Source organism: Anser brachyrhynchus (assembly GCF_964034855.1).
Source record: "Anser brachyrhynchus genome assembly, chromosome: 2".
Lineage (NCBI taxonomy): Eukaryota > Metazoa > Chordata > Aves > Anseriformes > Anatidae > Anser > Anser brachyrhynchus.
Genome location: NC_137695.1, coordinates 82,798,009 through 82,819,323, shown reverse-complemented (window position 1 = coordinate 82,819,323; position 21,315 = coordinate 82,798,009). Strand labels below are relative to the sequence as shown.

General features: G+C 44.1%; 2 long non-coding RNA genes across 3 annotated transcripts in view; one reads left to right on the top strand and one right to left on the bottom strand.

Moving 5' to 3' along the window:
- LOC308190948 overlaps positions 1-7,023 on the top strand; it is a 28,086-nt gene extending 21,063 nt beyond the window's left edge. For both annotated transcript variants that reach the window (XR_013947581.1, XR_013947582.1), the window contains one exon: positions 6,675-7,023. This is a non-coding gene — a long non-coding RNA (uncharacterized lncRNA). The remainder of the gene's footprint in view (positions 1-6,674) is intronic.
- LOC308190950 lies at positions 1,527-21,072 on the bottom strand. The gene is made up of 3 exons (XR_013947584.1): positions 16,950-21,072; positions 8,994-9,154; positions 1,527-6,307 (listed from the first exon to the last, which is right to left on the bottom strand). It is a non-coding gene; the product is annotated as an uncharacterized lncRNA (long non-coding RNA).
- Between the last annotated feature and the right edge of the window lie 243 nt (positions 21,073-21,315).

The following is a 21,315-nucleotide window of genomic DNA, read 5'->3' as shown; positions in this document are numbered from 1 at the left end:
ACCCCTGTTCCTATCACGTTGGGTTTTTGAGGTTTTATAGGAAGAAATGTGGTCTGTCCTGGGAGGAAAAGACACAAATGAAATCACACGCACACAGCATATCATCTGAATTATCCCACCCAGTACCCAAGTATGATGGCCATTTTAAAGAAAGGACTCTGTCCATCTTATCCTGAAACTTACTATTTTTAAGGACAGTTAAGGCTAAAGCATTTTATTTTACATCTTTGGACAGCTATTTAGACCTGTGCAAAATGAGGGGAAAAAAAAGAAAAAAAGCCTATTTCACTCTGATGGCCTTTAGCTTGCTCTTGTAAAATGACTGCGCAAGGTGCAGAGGAATATAGGGGAGGGGGGAAAAAACACCTTTTCCCTTCTGGGTGACTGTGTCTATCCGTGTGGAAGACTGAACATGCTAGCGTTCAGCTCTGTCAAAAGCACAACTCCATGATGTGCCTGCCCTGTTTCAGCAATACTGATCTCCTTTGTTGTAGGGCTTTCCGCATGCATCATCAGTCACTTGACATTCTGCGTACCCTAGAAACCTAGAAACAGTCGCATCGATGCTAATTTGTTTGTGTTTTAAGGAACTTCGCTTGCAGTTTGACTTCAGTCACATTATTTCCCAAATTAACTTTCAAGTGCCCGACTGAAGCGAGAATAACTGGCGGCCAGCCAGCCTGCTCGTGGCCCTACCATTTTTCCTCCTTATTCCCCTTTCTAATGACTAAGCTCGCCCACAATGCTGAGACCTCTGTAGTACTCATGACCTCCCCGGGGCTTACTTAATATTATTCATAGTTGTGATTCATTGACTGACACCAGGGCCTATGTTCAGAATGCGTGGGTAGAGCCAAGCTGCTTTAGCTGAGGGTTTAATCCAGTAGATGGAGCAGCTGCCTGATGCTGTGGGGATGCCCTGCATCTTTGTCACGGGTAGCGTGACCTGGTGGTGGGGGGCAGCTGGTAGTTATTAATGAAAAGTGGGCATTATTATTTGTTTGCGTCCACAGGCAGGAGTGAAATCTCTGCTCTGCCGGATGCTTTGATGAAATTTGACTACTGTTTTCTTTTATACACTCCCATTAAAAAGGCTTTGAACTTTAGGTTTTGTCATTATGCTTTTAGAGCTGGCGAGGCAGATTGGGCTCTCTGCAACAGATGGTGTAAATCAAAGATGTCATCTGATGCTGGTTTGACTGATGGAAACTGATCTGAGATCCAGCCCACTGTGGGGCTTAAGAGAAACAGGCAGTGCCTGCTCATCTTCTATAATTATTGATGACTATCTTTATAGTCAAAGGTAGCCTGACGCACCTTGTGGAGTTAAGGTCCTCAAGTTAACAACTGTGATGTGTGGAGATGCCCCTTGCCTTGCGTGTGAACTGTTCCACGTTGTCCTATGGGCATGCCAGGCAAACTTACCATTCCCAAAGCATTGCATGCTGCTATTACAACTCTTCCCCTGCTCCATCCTGGTAAGTTTTCTCTTATCTGCTTTTTGTTAACATTCTTAGGTGGTGCCCTGTTCTGCTGACAGTGAAGTGCTGCTAAATTTATTTCCACCCTGACGTTGTGACATACACTTTAGAGATAACAATTTCAGACAAACCATGGTGTGATAGGCCCTCATTGTAACGTCGTTTAAATGTGTACTTCTTCGGGAAGACGAAGAAAATCAGATAGTGATATCGTTTGTATCTTGACTGTGAACCTATGCACGCCAAATCTGAAGCTGCCCAGAACACGGGAGCTCTCACTGGTGATGTCAGTGCTGTCCCAGGCAGGTGGGCTCCTCCTCACACAGACAGCAATCGTTGCGACCCCTTCGTGTCCTCTCAGGCCCCACTCATGCAGTCCAAATAGACCTCATGGAGGTTCAGCTCTTACTAAGGTAGCGTGGTGCCTTTCTCCTCGGGGCAAACTTGCATTGCCCACCAAGATCTTGCCCACTTGTGGTGTTTAGAGCTGCTCTAACATGCACAAAAGCAGTATGTAAGGAGGCAACTTTTTTTTTTCTTCTATTTATTGATATTTTGTTGTTGGCAGAAGCCCCCGAAGTGGCCCCTTGCTGTCAGTTTGGCTTGTTCGACCAGCAGCACCGAGGCAAAGCCTACCAGCAAAGCCACTCCGCTGCTGTGTCTGCTCTAGGAGCACCTGCCAACACAGCTATATCTCTGTCCAACACAGAGGCCAGTTCCCTCCTCATGTAGATCACAGGCAAGGTTCCAGTTACAAGTGACTGGCGGTGGTAAATCTCCTGCTAGCCTGGAAATTTCTTCTGGCAAACTCCTGGATCCATTTCTCACTTTTGCTTTGTTGCTGTGAGTCAGGGAATGGCGTGGGCATGATTGATCCTCTGCCCACAGTGGCCTTGCAGGAATTTGGGCCAACAGCATAAATCAGAGCGCTCCCTGGACTACTGCTGCTCTTGCCAGGCTTGGGCTGAGCTTTCCCTTGAATCTGGAGGTGTTGTCCCTTTTCTCTTGCACTGAGCAGAGCTCTGCTTCCAGAGGGAATCTGGCCCTCTGTGATTAATTCTTCAGTTAAAACCTAGGCACTATTGCTTTAACTTTTTGTGTCTAAGACATCTTCTCATGTTGCAATATTAAATATCTAAACCCCTCAGGGATTCATTAAGCAATAAGTGATGCAGGATGTAGTCTGAGACATGGGAAAGAGAATTTACAATATGCAGAGACCAGTGTTATAGGGCGAGTGATCAGTGTTTGGTGGAGCCCTAGCTCCTTCTTTGCTTTCCTGAATGTCAGGCTAATTTCTTCCTAAAATACATCCATATTGCTTTCTAATTCTCTGCCCTTTGGCTCCTGTACCTGTACCATGTCTTGGCTTACCATAGTAGAGGGAGCATGGTCTACTTTAAATCCTTATTTTCAAATCTCTTTTTAGCCTTCATGTGTTATTAATAACTTCTTGGAAAAATAAAACTGAAGTCTATGTTCAAATCGGGTGTCTTTCCTTAGTTATGTAGCTTCTTGTCATTTTGGTAATACAAAAAAAAAAAAGTACTTCCATAGTAGGAATCATTTCTTGGCTTTCTAATTAGCTGCCTTCCTTGTACTTCACAAAGGAAATTTATCCATGGTGGGTAAATCAGCAGTGTTACTCTCTGATGCTGTAAAAGTTAAGCTTGAATACCATGTTAGTACAGGTAGTACTAGAACTCAGCCTCTGCATTTTTTTATCAAGTGTTGTCTAAAATGTAGAGTCCAATTAAATCCAGCGGACCTGCTCCTGGGATAAAACAGCACTGGCTTCCTCCCAGCTGGAGACTGCCCTGCTTCTTCACCTCCCTATTCACTGCTTCTTTACTGACTGACCAAGGTGCCAATTAGTGCCAGCTGCCATGTGATGTTAGGAAATAACATCAACCAAATGGAGACTAAACTGCCATCAGATGATCACTTTGAGCCAATTGACTCCTGCAAAGATGGCGTTTTGGGAGATTGTGCTCTTCACAAGACACGCATGTCTCTCCTAGTGTTTCTGTGTGGGTTTCCTCTTAATACAGCTTTCCTACTTGACTTCTGCCAAGGTTAGAAATCTGGTGTCTTCCCCACAGCCAGGCTGTGAAAGTGTCAGCTATTCGGAGAATTTTCTTCAGGCAATAATGATGACAAATACCTTGTCTCCCCTTCTCCCTGCTGATGCTTCCACCACCTAAACTAGCCTCTACCGGGTGCGGTGCTGATGCCCAAGAAAATCAGTGAAACCCTTCCCAAGCTGATAAGCCCTGACAAGCTCTGTTTGACATTTCATACTGCTGTTTTCCTGACCCTGTGACAGGATAAGCAGCCACTTGGTGGGTGTTCCTGGGAAACGAGCCTGCCAAGCTGCAGAGGAACTTCTTCAGGGAAGTTTGAGCAGGTAGAGCTGTGCCATTTCCTACGCCAGTTGTGTCCCGGCAGAGCAAACTGACTCACAGGAGAAGTAAAACTGCTAATTCCTTTGGAATGAGAAACAGACCTACAGCTTTTACCCCGGGATGAACGAAAGCTTTGCAGCGCGTACACAGATGCTTAGGGCAAACTAATTTCCAGCTTGTTTTTATTCTCTCTTTGCAAATCTTGACATGTATCTGCCTGTGCAGCGATTGTTCCAGTTCGCCAGTGAGCAGGCATTTCTCAGGCACTGGTCCTTGCCCTGGTTCCCCTGCCACATCTCATTCTTTTGTCAGGCAGCCAGCAATCAGTGCCGAGGACCCAAGCTCAAGGTCAGGCAGTGATGGAAGAGGTGGTAGGTTGCAATCATCTCCAAAGGGGTGAAGGATTGCAGATACAGAGGGCTGCTGCCAAAGTCTCATTTTAGCTTGAAGTGTTTATTTCCACAAAAGCAAACAAGCAAACCTGGAATCAGTACGTTAAGCCAGTTTGTTTCTTGTGTTTCTTTGTTTCCTGCTTTCTTCTTTGAAGTGTTGTGTTTTGTTTTTTTGTTGTCGCCTTTTTTTTCTTCTTTTTTTTTTTTTTTTGGTAATAGCAAGTGCTTTTTCATGGGAATACTTTGAGTATTTAATGTTAGCTGAAACAATTAATTCTGGAAACTTTAAAGCATCTAGGGAGTACATATCACCCTAATTATGACTCATAAAATTTCTTCTTAAAGTAAAAAAGACACCACTACAACATAGGATAAAGGGTTTCTGGAGCAGAAATTGCAACCAGAGTGTGTTTTTTTTTTTTTAATGTTTTTGTAAAATCCATTGACCTCAGTTTCTAGAAACACCAGAGCAAGAGTTTGGTTATGATAACCAGAAAGGCACATGAAAATGTGTCAGTGAGTTAAATTCTGCGATAACTTAATTTTGGTACCATCCCACTGGCTTTTGTGGAGCTGCCTCATTATGGCAGGATTTCTGATCACCTGTGGTTTCTTCCATTCTCAGCAGTAGAAATGTTATACAAACAGGTAGTGAAAGGTATGAGCCCAGGAGATCCTTCCTGGTGGATTCCTGTCTGTGTGTCTGGAAGTCTCCTTGCATCTTGGCCAATCCAGCGCAAAACCAAAACAAGCTCCTTGGGCAGTTTGAGATTCAGCAGCACTGCTAATCTACTCTTCTGCCCAAGACAGCATCGTCTGGAACTGCGTCGCTCCGTCTAGACACATGAAGGAGAGTAGGGTTTGCCAGATATTACCCACAACTAAATATTATCTGTCTTCTAACATGCTTGGAGATGCATGCAGTCTAGCTGCCACATTGCCCACTGAAGCCAGTGTTTTTTATGTTGACTTGTACTTCTATGAGCTTTACCTGCTACATTTAAAAACGGCCAGCTATGTTTTCTTTTGTCTATGACCTGGACACAAATTTTCAAGAGGAAGAGCAAATTCCAGGCTAGCATACCCTTGCATGTGCCGCAGGCTCAGAGTAAACTGTGCAGTTTTGCCATGTGAATAGGCTGTGAAAGACCTATAGGGTAGAAAAGAGGGTGGCAATTAAAAAGCTTGGTAGGAGTCCATGAGTCTTGTACAGTTAAGGAAGGCAGCTGTAACAAGAGAGAAGAACCAGGAGAGTTAAAACATGGGGCTTTTTTCTTTTCTTTCTTTTTTTTTTTTTCCCTAAAAGAAGGTGTAAGGCAGGGATGAGAGAACCATTTGCTCCTGGAAGAGCTCTAAAGAGGAGATGAAGATGCTGGTGGCAAGAGCTCGGCAGAAGCTGAAAGAGCAGTCAGGTGAAACCATGTAATGAGTGATCCTGAAGGAAAAATCTGGGGACTCTCCAGCTGAGCCTTTGCTAGGCAGCTGATTATGGTGGTTCTTCATTGGGCACCTCCTGCAGCCTGGGAGAAAAGCCTCCACTGTGGGATTGCGTGCTGATAGGGAAGTCAAGATCCTGGTGATCCTCACATAGGCTTTGTGTTTGGGAGGTGTTTTGACTTGGCCAGTGGGCTGAACTTCCTGCAGTGTTAGATCCTGATGGATGGAGAGAAGCTGAAGTAGGTGCTGGGCAGACATAAGCTGTGTCTTTTCCAGGGCTCTCCTAACCTCCAGTTAACCTCCTCTTAGATTTGAGTAAGTAGTCTCTCTCTCTTACATGATGCGTAACAAACTTCTAGGTCCAAAGTCATCAACTCAATCAGTGTGATTGAAGTATTCATGGATAAGCAGAACTCAGAGATAATCTCATCCTCTGTAAAACTGTCTGAAGTTAAGGCAGGTGCTATTTTGAAGGCTTCATAGAAAATGCATCCACAATCAATTAATTTTAAAGGAATCTCTTGGTTTAGGAGGAAAATGGTAATGGAAAGCAGCCAAGGTAAAGGTGAACATCCAGCAGCATCATTCCTTTCTGAAAGGAAAAAACATTTAAATCTACTGCTGATTTTTGAAGAATATATTATCCAGATTGCTAGTATTATAGGGAAGTAGTGGTCCTCAGACATACTTGTATGCTCTAGCAAGTTTGAAATTACTTTTCTCAATATAAATGTGTCTACGTGTATAGCCTAGCTATAAGCTGCTTCTTAAAAATCTCCATTGCTTTATGGTAAGCTGAAGATTATAGAAGTGAGCCTGGCTTTATAGTTTGAGTAAAGGTTCTTCTTGACTTCCCTATGCTGTAATGAACTCTTTTTTTTTTTTTTTTTTAAGTACCTGGATGAGTTTTTCTGAACTAATAATTTCTGAAATATCTTACTTTTATTTTGTTGCCTTAGAAACTCCTTGCTCTGATGTGGAACTCAAAGACGCTTTAATTTCCTGGAGTACCTTAAAGAAGTACTGACAATTTGTACTGTAAAAATGTGTGTATGACTAAGAGCATCATCAGCACTCTAGGAGTGGTTGAATATTTGCTGCTGTATTATGTCCTGCGAGTAATGAAAATATATATCTCTTAAGCATGCTACTTTCTGCATAAGTAAATCAAATCTGATCATAAAGTTTTGAGACATCCAAAACCCAGTCAATAGCATTTATCATTTACTTTGTGCTCTAGAATTCTTTTCCAAAAGTGTTTGGTATGTAAGCTACTTTGCAATTGCTTACACAAAGTCCAATAAAGAAGCTTGTTTCAGAGTACTCCTGACCACTTCTTTTTCTTATAATGTTGATGTATTTTTTCCCTTAAGATTTTGTTTCCTTTTTGGTTAATTAATGTACCCCTTGAATGCAGTTATATAATCAAACTAGTGTGCACATCTTTTTTTGTTTGGCTGTATTGGTGGTGGGGTTTGTTTTTTTTGTTGTTGTTTTCGGGTAAGAACTTCATGGGTATGGTATAGCTTGGCTAGTAGCGTGACCATGAGTGCTACTGATTCTAAGGGAGAAAGCGAGAACTTTGCAGTGCACCAAACTGTATGTGTTAGCGTTACGCAGTGTCTTTCTCTGGAGCAGGGTAGCATCCAGAAGACTTTCCCTGGATTAGCAGGCAATGTGAGAATGCAGAGTCGTTTTATCTGCCTGGCACAGCACAATGCTGAGATGCTGGCAGCGGGTCAGGAATGAGGATGACAAAGTCTAGCTGTGATTATTGCCTTGGTTAACAAGGAAGGCTCTCGAGCAGGATCTATATCTACTGTTTCCCTGTGCAACGCTACAGGCTGAGGGAATAGTGGCTGGAAAGCTGCCCTTAGGAAAGGGACCTGGGGGTGCTGGTTGATAGCCAGCTGAATATGAGCCAGCAGTGTGCTCAGGTGGCCAAGAAGGCCAACAGCATCCTGGCTTGGATCAGAAAGAGTGTGGCCAGCAGGGCTAGGGAAGTGATTGTCCCCCTGCACTCAGCTCTGGTGAGGCCGTACCTCAAGTGCTGCGTTCAGCTTCAGGCGCCTTGCTACAAGAAGGACATCGAGGCCCTGGAGTGTGTCCAGAGAAGGGCAATGAAGCTGGTGAAGGGCCTGGAACACAAGTCCTGTGAGGAGCGGCTGAGGGAACTGGGGTTGTTCAGCCTGGAGAAGAGGAGGCTCAGGAGAGACCTTATTGCTCTCTACAATTACCTTAAAGGAGCTGAGAGAGAGGTGGAGATCAGTCTCTTCTCCCAAGCACCAAGGGATAAGATGAGGGGAAACGGCCTCAAGTTGTTCCAGAGGAGGCTTAGGTTGGATATTAGGAAAAATTTCTTCACTGCAAGAGTTGTGAGCTATTGAAACAGATTGCCCAGGGAAGTGGTTGAGTCACCATCCCTGGAGGTCTTCAAAAGACGTGTAGATGTAGAGCTTAGTGACATGCTGGGCTTGGCAGTGTTGGGTTAAAGGTTGAACAGATGATCTTAGAGGTCTTTTCCAACCTAAATGATTGTATGATTCTATGCTACTTCTAGACTCTGCTTAGCTTGATATCAAGGTTGCATAGAAAGCGTGCAGGTGCAGAGATCTGCATTGGATGTGCAGCAATGCTGTGGTAAGTTCTAATCATTGTTTAAGTTGGTTCTGAGATGAGAGGTAAAGCTACAGATGGGTTATGGGGATTCTTGCAGGCAGCTTTGGGGGGTGTAAGGTCGTACTCTATGCAAACACTTTTTTTCTGGAAATTATTGGTGGCCTGTTTAAGTATTCTAAAAACACTCATTGGAATAGGTTGAGGAGGGGGCATTTGTCCAGGTAAACTTTAGCTGAGAAAGGTGAAATTGCTTCTCTGATATGTAATTGAATAAAAATTGTCTGAGATCTGGATCTAAGCCTAATGGCTTCTGGTGAAATGGTCGGAGTCTGACTGTAGTACAAGAGGATGCAAGAAGCCTGCTTACTTGTTAGCTTTTATCACTCTCTTCTGTCACAGGTTTGTATATAAGGCATTTTACTTATTTATGTCCAGGTGATCTATGTATATGAGGGCTAGCAGCAGCTGCTGAATAATGGATGACATGCTGCAATTCTGCTGGTGGCAATCTCAATGATGCAGAGGGGTGCTGAGGGCTTGCTGCACAAGTGGCTGAGCTGATTGCTCAAATGCTTTGTCTGTCAATAGCCAGAAACTTCCAGACACTGAAGTATGTCAATAAAGAATGTCTTTCTGCAGAACATACCTTGGCATCTTACCTCATGGTCTGCTTGAGTTCCTGTTTGCTCCCACGTCTAATGAAGAACCTGACTAGTGACTAGTACAGGAACAGCAATCCGATCTTTTCACCATCTTCTGCAACACTTTCACAGCACATCTTGTAAGGTTTTTATGCACAATTTCAAATGAATAAGCTTTACTAAAAAAGAAAGTAAAAATGTATTAATTAATGTAACCTAACAAGCTGACTGAGCTCTGATCGCAATGGGGTCAGTAGATCACTGAAAAGCTTCTGCCCTTATCATGCTTTAATCATATATCTTCCAGGGCATTTGGAGGCTTTATTTTGAATCTTTCATAGATTACACTGGCTAATATGAGAACAAGGTCATTAGCACAATAAACATTGAGATAGGTATACAGCTAGCTGTAGGAAACCTTCCTATATTTGGCCTCTGGGATCCATTGCGGTGGAAGTCTATAAAAAAATAAGCATTGACATCTGGTGCAGGATACCAGCATGCACATGTGAAATGTTAATCCTGCTGTTTTTGCAGCAAAATGGGGCCAGGCAGCCTCAGCTTGGGCAATATGGCTCTGTAATATGCCCTGCTTGCCCTGGAGGAAGCCAAGCTCTTCCTTGCTGAACACCTGTCTATTAAAGACAGCTGATACCGAAGGTCTGATCACAGTTCAGTGACTTGTTCACACGGTGATTAATTTTACTCTCCACTAACCAAGGAACTTGCTCCTACAGCACAGCTGATGAAATAGGTATTTATAACCTCATTTGTAGGAGGGGTGGGAGTTGGGTGAGCTACAACAGCCTGGTTAAAAAGCATCTGACCATCATCACACCAGCTGCTGTTAGGGACTCACCCTGCTTCCCTCTTTCGCTGGGCAAGTCTTGACCTCAGTGGGACCTCATTAACTTCACCCATCTGATGGCTCATGGTGTGTGTGGGAGTGGTGCTGGCTGGCTCATCCGCCTGCGTTTCGCTGCTCCACGGGCTGAACTTTATGTATTCCTACTTCCCTAGCACTGAGGCTCTAAGCCCATACAGCACAGGAAGGGCTGGAGAGGAAGCAGAGGAACCAGAGTGTGGTGAGACCATCAAGGATAAAAGGCAGTGAAGCTTGCTGTTAACCAACTCCTTTCCAGCTCTGCTAGGAACTGTCTAATCCAAAACCACTGGGGATATCCCACTAATCTTAATATAGCACTAACGGAGAAACATCTGTGCTGCCTCAGCTGAAGGGATAAAATAAAGCTCAAGGATGGTGGGTGTTTGAAAGCACACCAGCGCGATTTTGCAGTGGGTCTGTCTTTGGGCAGTGCGATTAGCTTGCATCCCAACGAGTTTGTTACTAATTCCATCCCAGCTTGCTCTACTGCTTTAAGCTGCTGGAGATATCTCTGCTGGCTCCCTCGCTTTTGCATACAAAGGCATCTCTGTGAGTGAGTGTAACAGCGTCACTATTTTCTTTCATTTTTTTTTAATCTTTCGCTCCCAAATGAGTTACGAACAGACTGCTTTTTCCTCTGTGCAGCTTTGTACAGATAATACAGTAAGGAAAGCAGCAGGGAGCTGTGGGGGAGAGAATTAACACTCTGTTCCTCCTTTGGGGACTAGTGACCAGATGTTGGGGGGGGGCCTTGGCTCTAGAAGGACTGTGCCCCATGCTCCCTGCAAAACTCCTGGGCTGGGATGCAGCTCTGCTTTGCTGTAAAACAGCAGAGGAATGGCATGGGTTTAGCTGGCCCTGCAAAGTATTGGTATACGTGGTGGTCACCTGTGGGGTTTTGCGAAGCCTCTCTGTAGGATGAGGCATAAAGGGTGACAACAAGGGGCTGGGGAGAATAGCTGTCCCTCGCAGACCTGTGGTGGCACCCTCCTGACCTGGTGCCAGTGGCTGCAGAGAGCCTGCCCGAGGTGATTGGCTTCACCTGCAGAAGTGATTGCACGAGGACATAGGTAAATGGTCATACTTGAAATATTGGTTTCCTCAGGCCTTTCAGAAGCTCCCCTTCTGTTGGAAAGATATACTTTTTCTACTCGTTTTCTACCACTCCAAAATTTCCTGAGCTTTCAGTGGATTTCACAGACCTTTCCACTCCTCCTTGCTCTGGAAAACTAGATTTCAGTGCCTTGTATTCAAGACAAAACTAATTAAAAGGTGCGGAGAATAAAGCCTGCCCTCTGGTCGCCCTCTCCTGTGCTAGATTTGCCCTTCAACAAGTCTGCCTCCAGTTACCACCCGTCCTTCCCACAGGGCAGGGAGCTGACTGCAGGCACCCAGGGAGGGAAGTCACCTGCCCACTGCTGCCCGGCTCCCGCTGATAGGGCTCCCAGCAAATACCTTTAAGCAAATATTTGGCAAATACGTGGAGCTACTGGTAAGGACAAGGAAGTCTTCTCAGCAGTTTAGGTAACATTCAGTCCTCTGTGAGGTGGTGGTGGGGATTTGGGGATATAACCGGTACAATATTCTTATGGTAAAAAGTTAGTTGCTTTCAGCACAGGGCATCCTTCAGTTATTTCCCACCATGTGTGGCTTTCCTCTGCCTTTAAAATAACCATACTCACCTTTAATTGACAATGAAAATTGGATTTGTTGTGTAATGCACTCTGGGATGTGTCTTGCCCACTTAAATTAGCAATGGCACACAGTGCAGTCTTTGCCTGGGCTGACCCAAAGAGAAGGAAGAGCATTTGGCTTACTTTACTACTTTAATCTTTTCTATAAATGTTTTGTGTCTCTTTAATCTTGGTTTCTTGGTTACTGAAACAGGAACTGGGGAACCTAACTTCTGAGTAGAATCTAGTTTTATTTTTATTTAAATATATTTGGGAGGGTCATATTCTTGTGCTTATTTTTTAGCTTTTGTATTTATTGATGCCCACACTCTCTACCAACTCATTACAAACACCATTACACTTAATACTCAAACACCATTACTCTCTACAAACTGCTCGTTCCTCCTGGAAGGCACCAGACCACTTGTCCAGCAAGCAGTTGTTTCCAAAGCCCATCTGCAGGCTCGTGGTGAGGCATTCAGTGGGGACTTTCCTCTGTGGGCTCCTTTCAAGGCTGCCATAGCTGTTCCTCCCCAGCCTCATCTGTTTCTCTGCAGTGTTTGCTTTCTATCTTTAGCATAAATGGTCATTGTTCACTAATAGAAAATAATCTGACCAGAAAACCTGGCTTTGGTCCATCAAGTCAGGTGCTTTTTTTTTTTTTTTAATCCTGCTTGGAAGTAAGAGGAGGGGGGAAAACCGCTCCCTCCAGCTCCAGTTTTGAAACTGGTTTCTGGACATCTGTGGCTACTCTTGCCTTCTGAGTGCTGACAGCTGCTGCTGGAGGAGAAAAACGTCTTATCAGCCCCTCTCAGAGTGAGGAGATGAGGCCAGCCACACAGGCAGCTGCCCAATGGGGCAGGGATAAAAGGCACAAAAAGCTACATGTACCGCATCACAGAAAGTGGATTCTCTTTGCCCGAGAATGAGGGAAACAAAGAGCAGAGATGCAATTTCTGAAGTGAAGGGGAGAAGCTAGGAAAAACATTTTTTTTCCCCGCACCCCCATTGGTAAATAATGAGACCATTTCGAAGCTGTAAACCCAGTTTCAAAGTTTTTCAACCCCTTAGCTTGAAAATGCCAAGGAGAAAGTTGGTGCAGATTGGCAGGATTGCTACGGAGCCTCTTCCTTTTCTTTCTGGAGGCAGCCTCAGGAGGCTCACGCTATCATTGTTAGTCACCCCATGTGGTCACGGTCTTTCAGAGGCTCTGTTTATTCTTGGTAAGAAAGGGAAAAGTCCAGTGACAGTAAGTCCGGAAATGCGAATGCACGTCTTAAAAATATTTACTTGCTTTTTTATTCCTGGGTTTGGCTTTACCAATGACATAAAAATTAGGGTGGAGGGCTCTATGTATTTTATCTATTTACTATCATTTAATGTAAAAATACAGAGATCAGTGCAAGATAAGACTTTATTTCAAAAAGGTCTTATTTTCTACTGCCTTGCCCTCTCACATACATTTCCTTCCCCTACGTTTCAAGAACCTGGGGTTGCAGGTCTGGCTGTTTGCAAGGTGGTGACATCTAGAACAGGCTCAGGACATAAAAGAAGCACAGGAGTTTGCAGTTGTTCTCATTGAAATCAACTGTTTCTTTTCCAAGTGGCTTGCTGTCCTCACCCTTTAACTTAATGTCGAAGTGTGTGCATTTAATGGCCCTGTTTAACTACCTGAGCTAGGTGGAGTGCAGCCTGAACCATGCTTGCGTAGAGAAAGCAGAGGGAAAGGTAGCAAAATTTTTCTTGAATGTGTCTGAAGGTGTGATGCCCATTCCTGGTCCGCAGGAACTGATGCAAGCAGGGCAGGTGCTAATACCTGCTGGGGCTGGTCCTCTGCCAAGGGCTATGGGAGCACAGCAAGAGGCCCTCTGGACAGGAGCCAGGCTGCTGACCCTGTAACCCAAGTGCTGTATCCAAGAGGAAGGTGCCGAGAGGTTTAGGCTTCCTCTGAAATTTCAGTTACGGTTGTTTTGAGTACATCCTGACTCACAACTGATTTGCTTGGCTATTAATTTCCCAGCAAAGCGACTCTGAACCTCTCCGTGTTAAGAGGTTTTAGAAGCATTGCTGCATTGTGCCGGGTGGGTCCAAGCTGAGGCCTTGTTGCAGACTGGACGAGTCCGAGGGTCTTGAAGGTCCAAGAGACGTGGTAAGCAGGTGTCAGGCTTGCATCACACAGCTATAGGGCTTTTCAATAGTCTTCAGGACTTAATGATAAAATGTGAACGTTCAGACCTCCCTAATGCTCCAGTTTAACAACTCTTTGTTACAGTGTGGGAAACTGCATGCTGAGCTTTGCAACTAATAGGTTTTAATTTATTCTGTGGAACTGTCCTTATCAGGTTGGAAGAGGAGAAGTACTGCACTGTGAGCTATTCACTTACGGGCTGTGAAATCTTAGAGCATGAAGGTGCACACAAAGGGGAGGGAACTTAAAGTTTAGACTCTCATACATGTCATTAGGCATGTGAGCAAACAAATTTGTATTTGGGAATTAGGAGGGGAAAAAGGCAATAAATTAACATTAACATTAACCGAAATTTTATATTGATGTTAGTGAAAGGTATGGAATCTTATTATGTAAGATTTTCTTCAAAGCCTTCAATAGTTCTTCCATTTAAAAAAATAGAAAAAAGAAAAATAAAAAAAGGAAATGCTGACCTAATGCCAGCTTTTATCTATGAATAAGGTCTTCTTGGTAAACTTTCCGACTCGTCAGCAAAGGCTTTGAAATCTTCCCCTGCTTGTAATGGAGCTGAATGAGTTCAGTGGTAAATATGCAACAAGTGTAATGCCTGTTTCCGCACTTTGTTCCCCCGAGAGTCATTCAAACAAAACAAATTCCGTGCACACTAATAAAGTGGGTAGGTAGCTATTGCAGCTTAATAGCCTGGGCTCGACCATTTTCCTTGGCAGGGAGTTAAGGGAATGTTTCCAGCTAGGTTATGATATCTGCATCATGGACTGTTATCAGGACTTGTGTTTCCTGGTGTCAAGCCACAGGGCTGGAGATACGCTGCTCTTCCTGCACCGCAGGCTGTCCAGGAGGTGCAGAGTTAAACACAGCATATATTCTGCTTCCCGCAGCACATTGTTACCGCTGCAGCCTTCTCCACTTGCATTCAAAATGTCCTCCAAACAGGGCACGTACTGGGAGCTTGCCTGTTTGCTTTTTCCTTTTTATTTTTATTTTTTTTAACTGTCAGTGGTAATTGCTTGTGGCTAGCTAGACCATTTTTCTGCAACTCTACCTCCTTTATTCATCTGTATTTTAGCAAGGAGCAGGGCGTGAATATTCTGCTCGTGGTGCCTCCTGAATCTGGTGCTCTGTGACCGGTGTAACTGTCTGAGGAATGGGCACAAGCATGGAGCAAATCTGCTGAGCTGTGAAGGCTGATGACAACGCATACTCCTTCAGGCTGTGAGCCTGATTCTGCTGTGGGAGACTTGTTGAGTGATGGGCAGTCGGGGACGGGGTGGCACAGGAAGGTCTGGATACTCTTCCTTGCTGTCTGTAGGTAAAAAGACTAACAGTTGTGATGTGCAAGCTGCTTCCTTTGTTTTCTGGTACCTTGAGCCTGTTGAGACTCCTCTGCAGAAGAGGACCCTGGCCATACTTTGGCCCAACTTGGTGCCAGTTGTGCTGTGGCTGGTCTGAGCAGTGCCCCCAGCCTGGCACTGCTGCCTCCTGTGCACAGCTTGGTGACTCCGCAGTCGTGGCTCCTGTGTACAAAGGAGGCAGGGACAGCAGCTGCCGGAGCCAGGAAGGCAGCTAGGATTTGCTTGGCAAGTGATGCTCTGAGCCCTGCTTCCTCTACCCTGCCTCCGTGCAAACCTAGCGCTGAGTGTGCTGAACCTGGGCATCTGCAAACGGACAACAGTATTTTTATTTTTTTATTCTTGTTTTTTTTTTACTGGACTTCAGAAAATGTTTCAGAAAGTAGAACAAAAATCTACGTACCGAGGAGCTGGTAGTACCTGGTTTTCAAAGGTTTTGTATTCACAGCTCAGCATCTCTGAGGTTTATCTTCCTTTGGGGGGTTCTCCCTCATCTGCCAAGGGAGAAGCATGCACTGCAGCCTTTTCTTCTCTACGCGGGGTTACTTGCAACACCTCCACCTGTTTGCACCCTTCCCCTGACCTTGGAAGAGTAACAAGCATATTGAAATTTGCTGGAGGGGTCACTAAATTACTAGGAGTTGAAAAGGAGCTAGATAATGTGACAACACATCTTCTTTTCCTCAGGAAGCTATAATGTTGCTGATTCACGCAGTGTTTTGTAACTGCTGCTCTCCCAGCTTGGTTTTGCACTTTTTTTTTTCTTTCTTTCTAGTTTGGTGTGGATGCATTCTCCTTTTCCAGAAGATTGATTATTGAGAAATCATGCCTGAAAGATTTTTAATTTAACTTCAGCATCCTAAGGAAACTGATGCTCAGACATGCAATATGATTAAGTACAGTCTAGTTTCAATCAGAACCTGTTAATCTTGCCAGCTGAACTCATAATTAGAAAGGAACAAAGCACTTCTGGTGAGCAGCAGATTAACTGAAAATTTTAGAATAGAATTATTCAGAATCTGGGGTCAAATTCAATCAATAGCTGAGCTGAATTTATAAGATTTTGAAACACCAACTTTTAGAATGTATTATGATGCTCAATTGGATATTTCCGAAGGCTTTCTTATTCATTTAAGCTTAAGGATATTGAGTCAAGCCACTATAAAAATGGAGCTTAGTTATTTTGTTTGTTTTTTGTTAAGAAATAAACCTTTATATCTGCAATTTGGTTCATTCTAACAACAACAACAACAAAAAAAAACCTGAAGTTCGCTCCCAAAGACACTTTATTATGTGTCCAATGTTGCCACTAGTAACTTGTTCAATTTTCACACATAGGCGACTATTTCTTATAATAATTTCTGTAGCTGAACTCTGAAGGTTAATTATTTCACCTCTCAGAACAACAGTATCTCAAATGCTGTAAGCTGAACCACGTGCTTTGGAGGCTGGTTTCATGTGCCTTAATTTTTCATATGGCACAGATCGCTGATTTAAGGAGATTGGCGCAGTTCTCACTGCTGCTGAAAACCCTGCTTTTGCCATTGGTGCTCACATGTGGAAGTAGAGCCTGAATTTTCAGCCTGGTAGCTTAAATGCCTACATCACACTCTACAATGTTTCATCATATCTATATATTTGGCTTGTTCTGACACTGTCCAGGGAACTGCACAGCTACGCAGAGCCTCTCTCCAGAACAGTCATGCTCATGGTTATAATCTTCAGCCTGAAAGTCATCTCAAGAATTTAATGCAAGGCCTTTTCCACTAAGCTGCTGGAGTGGTACAGTTAGATCTTGGTGTTCAAGAAGGCTGTGTTCCCTACAGTGACGATGGGGACTCTAAGTCCCACTCTTACCTCATTAACTTTGGCCAGTGACGGTTGTGTTAGTGAAGGGGCTGCCTCATCATACAGCTCATAAGTGGCTGCTTCTTGACCCTCTTCTTGAAACAGGGATGGGTGTCCTCCGTCTCCATGCATGGGGAAAATGACTCCAGTGGTCTATAGCACCTCCTGTGAATTGCTGTATTTGTCAGGACTTGCCACCGTTGTGAAGCCTGCAGTGTGGTGGTCTTCTTTCTGTCCTGTGACACAGACGTCAATGGACTGCCTATTCCGCCCTCATAAAGGAAGCTTGTTTTACAGAGGACATGATGCAAAGAGCCTGCAAGCTTGAGATATCTGGATGTCTTCCAATTTCTATTCCCAGAAGTCTTGTTCTAACAAACACTATTGAATATGCACACTGTACAAGGAAGCGCAGAGAGAGACTCAGCAGGAGATGGGATTGTACAAAACATCATCAGTCTTGGAGCAGCACGATTGTATAGCCTGCCTTAGATCCTTTAAGTTAATCTGGAGTGATTCCTTGTTTGGGGAATCTCTTTACCTGGAAAAAACAAACTGATTTTATATATATGATCAGACACTCTTGAATTTAGAGGGTTATTTTCCGGTCCTCCTGTGGTCATGCATATGGATTTCAGGATGCATCCAGGTAGGAATATTCAACCTACATGAGAGTCAGCTGATATTAGAAGCTCCCCAACAGTCTTTCTGGATAGTCTTCATTTGTCAATCTAGCACCAAGAAAAATGAGTAAAACTTACTTTCTCCTTCCTCCATCTGAGTTCACAGCAGCCAATAGTCCCCAAATTGCTCAAGACTGTCATTGCTTCCCTTATTTATTTTTTTATTTTAGGTTTAGGCACACAAATCCACTTTGGAGAATGACTATACCAGAGCCAAGCAGTGAAGTTTCCTGAAGAAAGTTCTGTGGTGGGAGAAGGAACTAGAAAAAAATTCCCTCTGCTTTCACTAGCCTAGATTAGCTATTGACAAGCTCAACAGAGCCATTGGCCTCCAGCTGGCTCTGTCCTGCTTCTTTTAATATCCTCAAACCGCTGCATGTGGAGCCAGGCTGCTGGGAATATGGTAAGAAAAGCCAATGCACACCATGGGAGAGGTTAAAGAACCACCTTGAAAAATAGGCAAATTAGAAAAATAAACCATAGCAATATCAACGAGCAAAGGAAGAAGGGAACAAATGTATTAGTCATCTCTTAATTGCTCTTGGAACCCAATATGCTTAACATCCTGAAATAGAAAGCCCATCATTTTAGTCCTGTACATTAGCAATTTAAAAAGGAATAAAGGAAAGCAAGATCTCCTGAGAATGGACTTGTGTATATTTTCATATGTTCAAACAGGTAATTTTACTGTTTGCAACCTCTCAGCTTAATTCCTGACACATTATTGTACTTGAGACTCCTAGACAAATTCCATTTTGGACAAGAAGAAACTTTTGCCTGGGTTTCAAGGAAGCTTATTTCATATTGCATGACCACAGAGTGCCAACATGTTATTAATTTAGGAAAAATTTTGACTGAATAACCTTGAGACCCAAGCAAGGGCTCTCAGGCTTGAATGTTTTCTTGCTTGGCAGTCTCACTTGAAGCCTGTGTCTCAGAGGTAAGGACACATGCAGACTCATTCAGTCCAGCATGGCTGGATTTTTTCTGTCAATGAAATCTGTAATTTTTCCTAAGCCACTTATCAGCCTAACTCCCTATCTCCCTGTTACATAGTAAGTGTAATGGAAATCGCAGAAATGGGAATGTTTGGTTTGCACTTAATAGACCATGTGATCTTCCCTACAGAGCTCCAGGGACCATCCTTTGTTCTCATTTCTTTTGCATATCAGCTGTGCCAAAAGTTGTCATCCCTTGTCTTCTGTCAAAGAACACTTCCCCCCACCCATGCCCCTTTCCTGCTTCATGCACTGGTGCTGCTTCAGCTCCTGGGAGTACTGGGCACAATTTCTGGGCACCTGTTTGGGTGTGCTCACATCTTGCACACAGCTCTGATCTGGAGGCATCGGATCCTTTCTGCACGACTTGCTGAGGTTGTGAAGATGGCAGCCTCATCAAGACTTTGGAAATCAGCTTGTGTGTATTATTAATGGTAGGCATGGGGTTGATGCTGTGGGATCCTGGGCGACCTATAATTTTGCGCAGCATTGCTGACACAACTGAGCCTGCAGCTGCAATCAAGCAGGTTTACATTCTTTACTGTGTTTCCCATGAGGTGTTGCTTGCAGCGATGTTTTTGATGATGGAGAAAATTACGTATAGAAGAAAACCTCTAGCATTTATAATTACATGGCAGAGATTAAATGGTACTGTGTTGAAGAGTGGTTGTTGTGTGAAAATGACCAATGATGTTTTAAAGTGAAAAGGTATTTTTAAATATTTCCATTGAAATGAATGGGTAGTGCTTTATTTAATTACTTTGCTATGAGTTAAGAATGTGTGAAAGTATGCATTACCCTGTGTTTTAGAAGTACGTCCTAGCAGTGGATTAAAAGTTTATTTAAAAAGGGGCCAGGTAGATTACCAAGCCTTTTCATTTCTAGATCACAAGTCTAGTCTATTTAGCAGTTGCTCGAGTCTATAAAAGCAGTGAAATGATGGCTGTTTTTAACCAAAAAAAAAAAAAAAGAGTGTGAGAGAGAGAGCAAGCACACCTGAGGCAAAATTTAAAATCAGAACACTGGGACCAGAGGTCCAAAATCAGATTTAGGAGCTCAGTCTTGAATTTGGATCATAATCCTAGCACCAGGGTGACCCCCCTCTGTTCAGCCCTGAGGGCAGGGACCCCGACACATGCAAACCACCCAGCAGTTGTCCAGGCACTGCATGGGACACGTGGCAGAGGGGGCTTTCAGAGAGAGGGAGCAAGGTGGGCACGTGCTGGCTGTGTAGAGCTGTTCCTAATCATGGGGAGCAACCTGAGGAGAAAGCATGAACGCGCTTGCTTTTACGCTGTCGTAAGTAGTCAATGAAACTGCCCATAGGAAGGAGAAATTCAGTCTTCAGTATATCCTTGTAAAGGGGCTGTTGACTACTGAAGATAGCTGGTTTTGTCTTCATAAGTTAATCACTGCTTGGAGAAAGGTTGGATGGACAGTGCTTGTTGCTATACGAGTTCCACGAAGGAGAATTTCTCTCTGCAGCCTTCCCAGTCTCTGTGCTCTTCACCAGAGCTAAATTCGCCTGGACTGGTCTCTCACATGAACCCAACAGGGAGCAGTGGCATCTTACAGCATCTGAGCTGACTTCCAGCCCTCCGTTCCTGATTAGTTCTGGAGGTAACGGTGGGGACAGCAGACGTATTGGTGTCAAGGGGAAGGAATTCAAAGACAGAGTCTTTGGAAAGAGGTCTTCAGACACAGTTGTTTTTCATGCCTGTTCATGATAATATAATCCTATATTGCTGAGAGCTAATACTTAAAGAAAGGGTCACTGAAGGAGAATGGGCAGGGAAAAGCAGTTTTTGAGGAACACCTGGGGAACAGGATCCCCGCTATCAATTTTGTACAATGGGACCAAAGAAAATTGTTTTTCTCATTTGTTTCCTGGCGTTATGTCCTCAGGCCGTGGACTCTTCCCACATTACGTCAGGGTAACTGATCTGGAGTTTAGCTGAGAGCAAGAGAAGCCGCTGAAGAAAATGTTTCCATTGGAAACACAGGATATCCACGGCATGCTGAGCTCCGCTTCTGGAGCAGAGAGACGTGGCACTGGCAGTGCTCTTGGGCCGCAGCTACGGGGGGAGTTTTAACCTTGCCTTGACAAGGAGACGACTGGGTGTAGTGTGCCGTGTAGGAGGGGAGAAGTGGCCACAGGGCGTGAAAGGCTGAATTTTAACATCGCTCCCAGCAATGCTCTAGGCCCATGTGTGCTTCATGGTACGTGACTGAGGGAAGTCTGTTGTTGTAGGGCCATCTTGGTGATGATCTGTGCCTGCCAGATGGCCACAGCAGCAAAATGACAAGACCTCAGGAGAAACTAGTGTGGGAGAAAACTGACATTATTCCCAGTGGAGCATCATGCTGAGGACTCTCTGGCTTCCTGCTGAAAAAAAAATTTAAAAAAGGAAATGGATTTCTTTTCTGGAACAACAATGGGCTAAATTCAGTACTGGGGTACATTCACAAAACTCCCAGTACCTTTATAACTGGGCAGTTTTCTGTCTTGAGAATAACTAAAGAGAGAAAAGGCTCTTTATATAGGTTCATTTTGCCTTGTCTGTGGAAGATGGAGACTGGCAGGGTGGGCAGGCGGTGTTGCATACTCCGGTGTTTTGGCCAATCCAGTGCTAAATGGTCCAGCTGGTGGGACTCCTATTAGCTGTCCAGGGTGACTATTCTGCACTGCGTTCC